Source organism: Lontra canadensis, unplaced genomic scaffold, assembly GCF_010015895.1.
Source record: "Lontra canadensis isolate GAN:19392208 unplaced genomic scaffold, GSC_riverotter_1.0 scaffold40, whole genome shotgun sequence".
Taxonomy (NCBI): Eukaryota; Metazoa; Chordata; class Mammalia; order Carnivora; family Mustelidae; genus Lontra; species Lontra canadensis.
The window spans coordinates 3,962,445-3,976,903 of NW_022631034.1; the positions used below are offsets into that span (position 1 = coordinate 3,962,445).

At 36.4% G+C, this 14,459-nt stretch overlaps 1 protein-coding gene across 5 annotated transcripts in view; it reads left to right on the forward strand.

The window, feature by feature from the left end:
• LRRC7 (leucine rich repeat containing 7) overlaps positions 1 to 14,459 on the forward strand; it is a 547,026-nt gene that overhangs the window by 341,354 nt on the left and 191,213 nt on the right. The window lies entirely within an intron of this gene.

Here is a 14,459-nt window from a genome sequence, read left to right on the forward strand (position 1 = left end):
CTTTTGGTACTGGTTAAGACCTGATTTGTAACCCAGGATGTGATCTATTTTGGAGAATGTTCCATGTACACTAGAGAAGAATGTGTATTTTGTTGTTTTGGGATGGAATGTTCCAAATGTATCCACGATATCCATCTTTTCCAGTGTGTCATTTAAGGCCTTTATTTCCTTGTTGATCTTTTGCAAAGACTGTCCATTTCAGTGAGGGGGGTGTTAAAGTCACCTACTATTATTGTATTATTGTTGATGTGTTCCTTTGGTTTTGTTATTAATTCACTTATATAAATGGCTGCTCCCATGTTAGGGGTGTAGATATTTAAAATTATTAGATCTTGTTGGACAGACCCTTTACGTATGGTATATAGTGTCTTCCTCATCTCTTATTATAGTCTTTGGCTTAAAATCTAATTTATCTGCTATAAGGATTGTCACCCCAGCTTTCTTTTGATGTCTATTAGCATGGTAAATTGTTTTCCACCCCTTCACTTCAAATCTGGATGTGTTTTGGTCTAAAATGAGTTTCTTGTAGAAAACATATTAATGGGTCTTGTTTTTCAATTCATTCTGATACCCTGTGTCTTTTGATTGGGACAGTTAGCCAATTTACATTCATTAGCTATTGAAAGATATGAATTTAATGCCATTGTATTGTCCTTAAGGTGACTGTTATTGTATATTGTCTCTATTGCCCTTAAGGTGACTGTTATTGTATAATTTTGTCTCTGTTCCTTTCTGGTCTGTTGCTTTTAGGCTCTCTTTGCTTAGAGGACCCCTTTCAATATTTCCTGTAGGGCTGGCTTAGTGTTTGCAAGTTCTTTTAATTTTTGTTTGTCCTGGAAACTTTTTATCTCTCATTCTATTTTCAATGACAGCCTAGCTGTATATACTATTGGCTGCATATTTTTCTCATTTAATGCTCTGAATATATCATGCCAGTTCTTTCTGGCCTGCCAGTTCTTGTGGATAGGTCTATTGCCAATCTAATATTTCTACTATTGTATGTTACACACCTCTTGTCCCAAGCTGCTTTCAGAATTTTCTCTTTGTCACTGAGACTTGTAAGTTTTACCATTAGATCACAGGGTGTGGACCTATTTTTATTGATTTTGAGGGGGATTCCCTGTGCCTCCTGGATTTTGATGCTTCTTCCCTTCACCAAATTAGGGAAATTCTCTGCTATAATTTGCTCCAATATACCCCCCCTTTTTCTTCTGGGATCCCAATTATTCTAAATTGTTTCATCTAATGGTATCACTTATCTCAAAATTTGAAAGAAAAAACCCTACATGTATAGAAGAAATAAGTTTAAATACAATGAAAGCATAAAATATGACTATAACAATGAAAATTTTAAAAGATTTTCAAAAAGGTATTTTGGTAAGATAAAATAGTTAAAAAACATTAAAATAGGAAAGAGAAATAATTTTAAAATATGATAAGAAAAAGATGAAATTTATAAAATTTAACTTTGAAAGAGTGAATAATCATGGGAGAAAAAGCCATGAATTCTGTGTGTTGCTTTACCCTAGCCCTGGAGTTCTCTGATTGGAGATCTCATTGATCAGTGAACTTGGTATTGGCTGGATGTTCTTGTTGATCTTCTAGGGGAGGGGCCTTTTGCAGTGATTTTCAAATGTCTTTGCCCAAGGCGGAATTGTACTGCCCTTGCCAGAGGCCAGGCTAAATAATCTACTTAGGTTCCCTTGTAGCTTTTTTTCCCTGAACACTTTCCGTACAGCTTTGAAGGATGGGAATGAAAATGGTGACCTCCCAATCTCTCACCCCATAGGAAGCGAAAACTCAGACCCCACTCCTCAGTGTGCCCTCAGAGAAAATCAGTCAATCCCTCCCAGCCCCCTGGTTTCCATCCACACTCTGAGCTCACCCAACCTATGACCAAACATTTCTGCCTCTGGCGCATGCCCCCGTTTGGAGTCTCCAAACCCAACAGATTCCTGCAGTGTGCTCCTGCACCTGGAGGAAGAAGGAGGGGTCTCCCCATATCTGCAGCTTGTGGGGTCCCTGCTCAAAAAGCAGTAGCCCAACTGTGCCTTGGATGATGGATTAAGGTAATTCTGAGCTGAGAGCCCACTGCTCAGCTCTGTGTCTATAGCCAGCTTCCCCAGTCCGACACCTGGGAGCTCTGTCACACTCAGACACCTCTGGTCTTTTTGTGTCCCCGTGGGTCCTGAGACCATAGTGTCCCCACAAGGGCTCCAGCCCTCACTTAGCCTCTAGAGCAAAGTACCTCAATGGAGCCAACTTCTAAAAATTCCAATTTTGTGCTCAGCTGCTCTAACACTTGCTGGGAGCCAGCCCCTCCCCCCACAGTCTATCTTCCCATCACTTGGGATTCACTTCTCCACACGTCCTACATTCTGGACAGTGGTTGATTTTCTGTTTCTAGAATTGCTGCTCTTCTTCTCTTCAGTCTCCTGTTGAGTTTGTAGGTGTTCAGAATGGTTTGGTAACTATCTAGCTGAACTCCTGGGATCTGATTATAACTCGGTCTCCCACTTCTCCACCATCTTACTCCTTCAGCTCTCTTTTTTAAATCAAGGAGGAATATTTTCTCAGAATCTCCCTCAGCAATCAACCCCATAATCTCTCCTCCTTCTCTTTCTGAGCAAATGGACAAAACTGAGTCATGTGTTCACTTCCTAGCTTCATAGGAGGTGTGCCTAGTGATTATCTGGCATTTCTAGTCTCTGATGCAGAGCAGATACTGCTGGCAAGGAAGAAAGAGGAGGATAATGACAGTTGTTTGGGATTAATTGCCAGCCATGGCTAACTTGGCATATTATTTTCAAAGGCTTTTACCCTCTGAAGTTCAAATTCTCTGACACCTTCATGGCAGGGTTACATCCATCCATATTATACATCAGGGTATCAATAAACTAAGGCCAAGTTTATGTAAAAGTACACTAATTTTTTTTAAAAAGTACATGAATTAATATTTAGAAAGTCCAGTATAACTAGTGATAAATTTTTCTATGAAGTATAGCCAGGAAACTATGAGCCTGAATCGTGTGTGTGTTGTGTGTGCGTGCGTGTGTGCACATGCATGCACACATGTGTATGTGTTAAAGAAATCTCTTAGGCAAGGAACGTGTCATTGTTGTTCCCTGCTCACTTATCTCTAAGAGTGTTAAAATAGCTAATGCCTGCCTAAGTATTTTTTCAGTAACCTTCAAAATCTCTTCATAACCATACAATGTAGGCTGCAATTATATGGTAGTGAAGATGAGCACCCTCATAGCTGATTCTGTTCTCCATAACATTTTGATTGGACTGTGGCAATGCAAACTTGAAGTGTCAGTTCCAACAGGTAGCCATCCACAGAGATAATTGTCATAGTTCTTCCTTATATGGCACCTTTCCCTCATGAAGACCTCAAAAAACCTTACAAGTACATTACATCTTTCTACATTGTCGTGAGTTAGGAATGCCCAATAATTTGGGCCAGTGAGGAAAATTCATGTAAAGAATGAATAAATGATTAGTTCTGATTATAAATCCAAGTAGACTGTAGAGAATAAGAAGAATGAAATGTGGGTCTCTCCTTTACCTAAGCAAACTTTTCACTGAAGGGAACAGTGCAGAATTTGTCTTATATAACCAGTTGCTGTCCTTATAGTTGTTTTTCACTTTAATCTATTTCACTGGACAAGTATAACTTACTGTATAAACTGGAAGTACTCTTGAGATGCTACTTAAGGGACTATTTCTTCATACAGAATCTTTCTTTCATGTTCTGCACTGAAATAGAGATAAGTAATTACAGGAAAGAATTTTTCCAATAAGTCATCATAAAATCAACATTAGCCTTTAAATGTTGAATGTTTACAAGGAAAATATATTTCCAAAAGAAATGCTCAAAGTATGTGACAGCTTTATGTCAATTACATATTTCAAATGTTTATTCTAATAATTTAAACACTGCAGGGAAGAATATCCTAAATGAGAATTATTAACAAATGTGTCTAAAAATGGTCTTCCCAATATTCTTTGACAAAGTATTAGATGTTTAGTTTGGCTACATATCCATCTGGAAAATTCAAGGAAGCCAGTTTAGCATTTTGCTGTTCTCAATCCTAGGAGGAAGTTGAATTGCAATGATGGGGAGCAATAAAAATTTTAGCTATGACATTGGTTTAAGGTATAGTAATAATTAAGGCAGAATTTTTATATAATACATTTTATCATAGAAATTATGTTTTATCTGCCGTCAGACACTATATTTTAATTTTTCCTGTTTTGTAAAGATAATAACTTTATCTTTCTTCAAAATAAGTTGTGCCCATGGTTGCATTTCTTTTTTTTTTTTTCTTTAAGATTTATTTACTTATTTGACAGAGAGAGAGATCACAAATAGGCAGAGAGGCAGGCAGAGAGAGGGAAGCAGGCTTCCTGCCAAGCAGGGAGCCTGATGCGGGGCTCGATCCCAGGACCCTGAGATCATGACTGAGCCAAAGGCAGGCGCTTACCACACTGAGCCACCCAGGCACCCCCATAGTTGCCTTTCTAAAGAATGTCAATTCCTAGGCCTTCCGGTGTTTAGTACCTATCCTGTAAGAATGGTTTTTTTCAAAAATTTTTAACATGAGGGTCACTTAAAAAGAAATCATAAACAAGGGAAGAATGTGATGTTGTTGCTAACTTGGCAGGTCTAAATTGTAAAATACAAATGTTCACTAAACAGAAGACACAGATTAAGCAAAATGGAAAGGTAATATTTTCTTTCCCTATTTCAATAAGAGAGAGACATTGGACATTAACAACCAAGAGGACTTTTCCTATCCTTGTGCCATGAATAGCCACTAATTAGACAGAGTGTTTGAGCACATTTGAAAGACAAGTTAAAAGCTGGGATGCATAAACCCATGCCAAAAATTGGCAGAATTCTGCAAGAGTCAGCAAACCTAAGTTACTACATTGGGAATTTATGGGGAAACAATAGTCCTGCCAACTTTATGTGGCTTCAGGGGTAATTGTACATTTAAATAAATAAAACCTCTGCATCTGATAAAAAGAAAATCATACACTGTATGCAGATGCACCAAGATATTTCATTATTTTCCATCATTGGAAAATTCCACTTCAGTTAGAGTCTTTTTCCAGATTTGCAATTGGGTAAATTCTATAAAGTAATAACATCCTAGTAAGGATTTAATTTTCATAAATGCAACCAAATGACAGTCTTAAGAACAAATGTCCCTGGATTCCAGTAGCATATATACTAAGAAATGAAAATTTCAAGTAGTTAATTAATATAAATAGTTACCTATTAGAAATTCCCTAATATTCTCAGTTCTTAATTTAATTTATCATATTTTCATTCAAGGGTTTGAAAACTTCACTGTTTTTAGGGACCAGAATTAAATTGTAAACCCATAAAACCATCTATATGTGAGTTTTTGAAGAGCAATATAGACCAGGGGTTGGGAAACTGTGGCTTAAGGTCCAAATTTGGCATCCTTGTTTTTTATAAACAAAGCTTTATTGAAACAAAGCCATGTCCATGTGTTAACATATTATCTGTGGTTACTTTTGCACTACAATTGCAGAAATGAGTAGTTGAAGCAGAGATCATATAGTCTGAAACACCTCCAGTCTGGCCCTTTACATAAAAAGTTTGCTGGCCCTTAGCACAGACTATGGGGACCTGTAGAGCACATGCTTTTCATAAAAACATTCATATTTAAACAATGGTTAATCTAAATATTTCAGGCCAGATATAGATGACTGCCCCGTGCTGGGAAAAGAATGACTCTATTATTCTTAGTCAGCCATTTTACTAACTGTCCATGTGACCTTGAACAAGTCACCAGTTCTCCTCTAGTGGGAAGTGAGCATGTCCCTTTACTGAAGTTGTGGAACATAAGGTCAAATGGCAAGAAACAGCATGGTCTTTAAGGAAAATATGTAAGTCAGTCCAGAGAAATGGAAAGAGAGCCTAAAGTGAATATTGAGAGCTGAGGTACAGAGTCTAACAGGTCAGAATTTCAAGCAGACAAATGAAGATGATCCGATCACATTTAAATATTCAAATAAGTTATTTAAATATGCCTAGCCCTGTGTTTTCATGGACAAGAATTCAATTCCATCATCTGCAAAAAGAAGTTTTTCAAAGTACACTCCTTGCCTATAGGAAAGAAAAAAATAAATGTCCCTTGGTCACATAGACAGGAAGAAGTCTAAATTAGTTACATCTGTTGGAGAATCACAATGAACCTTTGTACATTTCATCTGAGAAGTGCTGCCAATAAGATAAAACTTTCACTATTTGCAGATGACAATATATAGAGGAAGCCCTAAAGTTTCCAAAAAAACTACTAGAATTGATAAATGATTTCAGGAATGTCACAGGATACAAAAACAATACACAGAAATCTGTTGCATTTCTATACACTATAAGAGGTAGCAGAAAGAGAAATTAAGAAACAATGTCATTCACAATTGCACCAGAATAATAAAATATCTGGGAATAAACTTAACCAAGGAAGTGAAAGATCTGTATGGTGAAAACTATAAAAACATTGAAAGAAATTGAATATGGCATAAACAAACGGAAGGATTTGTTCTCCATTTGGGAGAACAAATGTTAAAATGTGCATACTCGCAAAGTAACCTACAGATTTAATGCAATCACTATCAGCATACCAATAGGATTTTTCACAGAAGTGGAATAAATGATCTTAAAATTTGTACAGAACCACAAAAGACCTCAAATAGCCAAAATAATCTTAAGAAGAAAGAACAAAACTGGAGGTATCAGTGAGATAAATCAGTCAGAGAAAGACAAATACCATACGTATTTGGTAGAATTCAAGAAATAAAAGGAAAAAAAAAGAGGCAAACAAAACAGATTCTTGAATGTACCAAACAAACCAAGATTACCAGAGGAAAGGCGGGGGTTGGGATGGGTGAAATAGAAGAGGGGAATTAAGAGTAGACTTATGATGAGCACAGAGTAATGTATAGAATTATTAAATCACTAACTGTATACCTGAAACTAATATAACACAGTCCATTAATTTTACTGGAATTATGATACCTGGAGGTATCACATCCCAGATTTTAAGATATATTCCATTTAACATTTTTAGCAAGCTTTGCCAAAATGCCCTGGACATCTGAAAATTTTTTTAAATCATGCAACATCTATAAATCCTTAAGAAAACTTTCAAAAACTCTGACCTAGAAAATCTCTTAAGTTATTTCCAACTCCTAAAACCTTCCCTATTTTAATAGCTAACTCTTATAGAGCATTTACCACATACCAGGCACTGTCTATGTGCTTTTCCTACATTAGCTATTTTAATCATCACAACTCTATGAAGTAGGGATTATTACAGAATAAGAGAACTTAGTGGAAAGGTGTGCTTTAATGTGTTCAAAATCAAACAGCTAGTGAGTGAGCATCAGGATACAGACCCAGGTAGTCCAAATCCAGACTCCATGCCCTCAAGTACTCCACATTCATAGTTTTGTTGTTAAGTTTCAGATGTTCAAAAGTGCAAAAAACTTACCTAAACATTTCATAGAATAATTTTTTATTATTTGAATTTCAAAAAAACCCTTATTATTAGAAATGTCCTTAGGTCAACTTAACACAAGATTTACCTATCCAGAGAATAGCAAACCTCAGCTTTATCTGTATTTTCATAATAAAGGCGCTAATGTATGTTCATTACGGTATTTGTTGAAACAGACCTATCAGAATATCTCCTTGGCAACTATTAATTAATTGTAGCTGCTTCCTTGGCAACTGTTAATTAATTGTAGATACCTGATAAAAATTGAGCGGTTTGTCTTGGTAAATATTCTGGAACTCAAACCTCTCACTGATAAAGAATCCTTCATTCATGCATGGGTGAATGTCTTCATTAAATAGCCCTGATTGAAAAGCTATTTATGCTGTGAATAAGACTGACAAGTTACTTGCTTTCATGGAGTTTTAATCTAGCAGGGTAAAATAATGAGTAAGCAAACAAAAAAGATTTTAATTTTTAGTATTAAACATTTAATTAAGTGAAATAAAGTATTTAATTAAATAATAAATTAAATATTTTCAGTGGTAAGTGTTAGGAGAAAAATAACATAGAAGGTGAAGGTACAAAGGAGATTTTATTTTGGGTAATGGGGAATGGACTAATTGTGAGGAGAAAACAAATAAGCAGAGTGGAGGAAAAACAACCACCTTTTGGAAGATTTAGGTGAAGAACATGACAGTCAAGAGAAACAGCAATGATAAAAGTAACAATTACAGAAGTTTAAACATTTCTACAATTTTTCTTTATTTAATAGAACCATACCTTGTTAACATTATTTAATACAACCAATTATTTTGGAACTTGCACCTTTAAATTCCTAGGTGAACTTACAAATGAATCTAAATAATCAGCAAGATATCTGATTGAGGCAGATGAGGATCAAATTGCTGGCATTACTGGTAGAGAATGTGGCCCAAACTTGTGACCAAGTCCTAACATGTTCTCTCACCTATGGTGGCAATCACATCTTCAAGGCCAGCCATTTGTAAGGGGAAATCACACCAGTTGGATTCCCCTGAGGGAATGGATCGGAGAGATAGGCTCCCCTTGACCCACAGGTGCTTATGGTAAGGAAGGATCATAGTCAAATGAGGGCCTCCCTCAAGCAGGCTGGTGTGAACTGCATAGGGACAGCCCACAGGGGAACCCAGTGGTACAGTAAGGAGGTAAACAAATGAAGATAAGATGCTCACTGTCCTACTAATCAGTAAGAAGAGAACATAAAAGACTTGAAATATTCCCCTAGCATGGTGGATCTTACCTAGAGACGATTCCCACCCTCCAACCTCATCCTGCCTCCCAACCAGGGAATATTTGACAATGCGTGGAAATATGTTGGTTGTGAAAGCTGCAGAGGGTGCTGCTGATATGCTGCTAACCATCCCTCAATGCACAAGATAGCTGTATCCTAGAAGACCCTGTGTCCAGCCATGAGGGTAGGACATAGGGTTTTCTGCAACAAACTGCAAAGGGATTTTTTATGGAGTTTCTTCACTTTGGACCAAAATTTTTTATATCCTTCAAGGATACATGTTAATATTGTGGATTTAAGCTACAATCTCAGAACCTCAGCTTTAGATTTTCATTGTTTAGTATTTTCATTGTTTCTTTTTCACATATGTAAATATATATGATTCATATAGCAAAGTTCTCTAAAACCCAACTGAAAGGTCACCTCTCCTTAAAATTTCCCTAATTACTGAACTGTTAGATGTTCCTTCCTCTGAGCTCCTATGGCAGTCTATGCATATTTTTACTTTAGTACTTACAACACTTTGAATTAATTATTCTTTAAAAGATTATCCCCATTTAGAAAAGAAGTCTTTCTGGAGTAGAGACTGTGTAGGATGTGCTAAACTATTCTATAGTGCACACAGTAGGCCCCTACATCAAAGAATTTACCTGTCCAAAATGTTAGTAGTGCCAAGTTGAGAAACTCTTCATCCCAGAAATCTTTGTAACTTCACAGAAATCTTGGTAACACCGATGTCCACATGGTGCCTGCCATAAGAAGGACAAACTTAAGTGAATGAATGAGGACGAACAAAGAAACTACTAATGCCAAATACCATGGATTCTATTTTCTTTTTCTCACAACATCTTACTTGTTTATATCCTGATGAAATTTAAACTCCATTACATATATTCAGCTAAAAGGAACATTTGTTGGACAATTTGACAGAACAATTATAGTTTAACAACTACCACAGGAAGAAGAAAAGCAGTAGGCCGTGTTATGGACTGTTTAAAATCTTGTGGGTAGAGGCAGTCAATTTTAAAGGTATAAAAATGTAAGAACTAATATTGAATAATAACTTCAAAAAACAGAAATAAGAGTATAATCATTTTAAAGATATAAAATATAAGAAATCATGTATTGGAAAGACAACTAGAAAACAGAAGAACATAATAATGGAAGGAAACTTTGGTGACAGTAATAAACACTGATGGAAACAAGGATCAGAAAAATAAACTAAGATAAAATTAAGATTAAAAAATGCTATTTTACATAACAAAACTTAAATAAGCTTCAAGAAAAGTTCAGAAAACCTCATGGGGATGTCTTTTTTTGTTCTACAACAAGGAAAAAGGAAAAATACTGTCCATTTAGAAGAATGGCAAAGGAATTGTAGGAAACTGTGTTATACATTTAAAATATGGTTTCTAGGTATGAATTTCTGAACCAAGGGTTTCAGAAGTAGTAGCCTAAGTAGCACAGGAAGAGAAAAATGCTTAGCAGTGACATAGCAGCTATCTATCATTTCACAATAGAAATCAAACTTATACTACACATAAGATACAGATAAGAAATAATAGTTTTTTTTAATACATTGTCTTAATCAGCCCACATCTAGAGAGTAGTGTTCAATTCTGAGTGCCAGTTGGCCCTCAGAAATAGGAAATGTTTTGGGTTCTGTGATCCTTATGATCTCTGTCTCAACTATTCAGTTCCACTGCTGTGGTAAAAAAAACAGCTATAGGTAATATGTTAACAAATGGGCATGGCTGTGTTCCAATAAAGCTTTACATACAAAAAAACAGAGGTGCCAGATTTGAGCTGGCCCTGTTTTGGATGAGAAATATTGATAAATATAATCACAGTGTTTAGGGGCCTGGAAATCCAGGAATGATTTAAGAAGTCACTATTATTTAACATAAAGAAAATATACATTCTAGAATGAATAAAATTTGTTTTAGGACACTCAGGTATAAAACATCCCCATCTCTTTATTTAATAAAATTAATTTTTTCTTGGTTTTCCACCAATAAAGCTGGGGAAAAAATTATTCTTGGGCTTATGTGATATTTTCCTTGGGGATCAGTGAGAACTACAGAATTCATAAATCCAGGAAATTGTGGAAACGCCTTTGGTCTTCAGCTCATGGTGGTTCTTACTAGAATATTTGTTGCCTAAGGCTACATGGTTAAGTCTGATGCAAGTGACTCTGGTACTCCTCTGATTGATTCTCATTCATTTGTCACACATGGCTACTTGGTCCTTCACATTGGCTCTCAAGGCTTTGGTGCTCATCATGTTCTTACTGGGCTGTGTGGTCTAGGAGCAAGATTTGCAAGAATCTGCCATTCCTCAATTTTCCCAGGCTCAGAAGAAAATCCAATTCTCTTTTCATGGGGCCCAGCCACAAATACCCGCTTTCCTAGAAGCACCTATTCAGTGGTATAGATCTGGCAAGAGGTGAGGCAGATGTTTTTCTTACAATGGTGGCCACAGTTTCAAAACCATCTTTGGACTAGTGGTCCCACACAAGCCCTGCTGGCCACCTTGAAACATATTTTAAGATCTGAGTGGAGAAAGGAGGGATATACATATGAAAAAAAATGGACAGTTCAAGGAAGCAAGTGGTAAATATCAAGTAAATCATGAAAAAGAAAACAAATGGTGTGTGAGCTAAAAAAGAGGGATAATTTTCAGGTGGAATAGACAAAAAATATCCCTTGTTTATTTTTTAATTTTTATTTCCAGTCAAGACCTTTACCTGAGCTCTAGGCTCTCTCCCTCTACCACCAACTTTCTCTCTCTCTCTCTCTCTCTCTCTCACACACACACACACACACACACACATACACTTTGCTTTAATTCCATTCCAGTCTTCCCCCACTGGTATTCAATCCGAAGCTATTTTAAATTCCTTCCTCTCCTTTACCTCCCACACCCAGTCAGTCATCATCATTACCAAGCTATGTCTTCAGCAGAGCACCTTTCATTGCCCACAGTGCTGTCCATATTCCCTTTGTCTTCTTTCTGGCCCCAGTTATATCCCACATCCATTTCAGGACAGTCTTATTTGGCCCCTTTGCTAGCACATCCTCCCTCCATTTCTCACACCATTTGAAGCTGCCAGAGTGAGCTTTCTAAAGTACAAATCTGACAAATCTTTCCAATCTACATTCTAAAGTCTTCCATTGCTTTTAAGCTAAAACCACACTCCCTGGCTTGACATGGATGACCTTATGATATGACTGCTGCCTACATATTATTTCTTATTTCTTACTATTTTTCTTATTGTTTTTACTAACCTATAGTTCCTTGAAATGGGCCATGATCTCTTTCAACACACCCCTTTGATATTTCCTTCTAAAAAGACCATGTCCTCTGATTTTATTGCCTGATCAGTGTTCCAAAATGAGGTGTCAGTGGAGACTTTTACTCCCAACACTGAGAAAGTACTTTTCCCTGTGCTCTTTAGAAACCCACACATATACTTCCTATGACACTTATTCCACTGGGTAAAAATTACCCATTGTCTTAGCTATCTCTCTCAAGTTTATGAGCTACTCATTAATAATACTTTTCATCTTGATAACCCTAAAACTTGAGAGATAATAGGAAATCAATATATTTATGTCATTAGCAAAGGCTTAAAACAGAAAACTGATCTTCCCAGAGTGACTATCAGTCTTCATGTTGTTAAGTCAAGTGGTCAGTTCTCAAATCTATCAGCAGTTTTTGTCACTTGCTTCACCTTGAAACACTTTCTTTACTTGATTCCCATATTTCACATTCCTCTGGTTTTTCTCTGATTGTCCTTTGTCACTTCTCAGTGTTCTTTGTTGGTTCATCTTCATGTCATGTTAGACCTATTCTGATCTCATCTACACTTAGTCCCTTAGTTATCTCAGACTCTCAAGACTTGATGCTGTCTCTTTGCCAACCATGCTCAAATTATCTCTCTTCCCTGGACTTCTCTGAACTCTAGGTGTGTGTATATAACTGCGTGCTTGACATCTCTAGTTGACTTTACAATAGAAATCTCAAATTCAACATTTTTTTTCTTCAATTTTATTGAAGTATAATGGACAAATAAGTGTAAGGTATTCCAAGTCTATACGGTGATTATTTGATGTATACATATATTGTGAAAGGAGTCCTCCCATCTGGTTAATTAACACCTCCATCACCTCGAATATTTACCTTTTTTGTTTGTGGCAAGGTGTGGCGGTGGGGTGGAAAACATTTAAAACAAAGTTCTGATCTACTCAAAATCCTGTTCTACCCTGTCTCCCTTATCCATCAATTACAACTTCATTCGTCCTTGTAGTTGCTCAGAACAAAACACAGTTTTAGTTATATTTGACTTTACTTTCTCCTACTCCCCACAGACATTTCAGCAACAGAACATTTAACTCTAATCTTAAATATGTTCAGAAGCCAACCACTTCTCACCACCTCACTACCACCACCCTGCTCCAAGCTACCATTTCCTCTCATTTGGCTTCTTCCATTAGCCTTGTATATGATCTCCTGCCTTCCACTTTTGTCCTTCTCAGTCTATTTACAAGACCGCAATCACAGATATCCTTTTAAAATAAGTCACTTCAGTCACAACCTTGCTCAAAACCTTTTAGTGACCCTTCATCTTAAGTCAAAATCAAAGCCTACATCTTAACATGGGGCTGTAAGACTGAATATCATCTAACTCTTCATTATCCTCTCTTTATTCCCCCCATCTCTCACTCTGCTTTAGCCACACAGTCTTCTAGAATGTCTTCAGAGAAGCAACAAATTCCTGCTTTAAAGTTCATGCACTAGCATGTTCTTTCATTTCCTGTAAGAGTTGGTTCAAATTTTATTTTCTTAATAAGGCCTTACCTGGATCTGCCTATTAAAAATTACAATCAACCATATCCATTCTTCATATCTCTCTCTTCTGTGAAGTTTTCACCATAGCACTTATAACCTTCTAATATATTATTTTATTATACTTAATTATTTTAGTACTTATACTTAATTATTTATTGTAATTTATTGTAATTCTCCCACCAGTGCCATGTGAAATCCCTTTGGGCAAGAGTTTTTGTTTCTTTTGTTTACTGCTGTCCTCCAAACTCCAAAAGATTGACTGGTGCATAATCTTTCAATAATAGTTGCTGAATGAACAACGGGTATACACATGTTTGCATTTCTGAGTGCCTGACAGTGTCTGTATTATAGTAGTATTTTAATGTTAAAAAAAAAAAACCACTATGAGATAATTACAGTAGCCATTTTAAAGATAAAGGAACTAAAATTTCCAACTTTTGAGTCAGTGATGCCTCCTGAATTTCTGTATAGTCAGGACTTAAGGATAGCATTCTGCTTAGTGGGAGGAAAAAAAAAACTTGGAACTCAGAAAAACACTCTCTTTTCTTACATGGTATGCTGTACTTGAGAATGGCTTAAGAAGTGCTGAGTACATGTGTCACAGGCCAATGTACCTCTGCTTTTGGCACCAACTCTTGCTAAAGGTTTTACTGTTTTACAGAGATGTATCCCAGCCAATATCTTTAGGAGACAACGAATCCAAGAATCTGTCTATAACAGAAGTTTATTTAGGGAAGTAGAAAGTGACAAGATTGATGATAAAATGATGGCCCTATTGAAGGGTTTTAGAATGCTTTGCT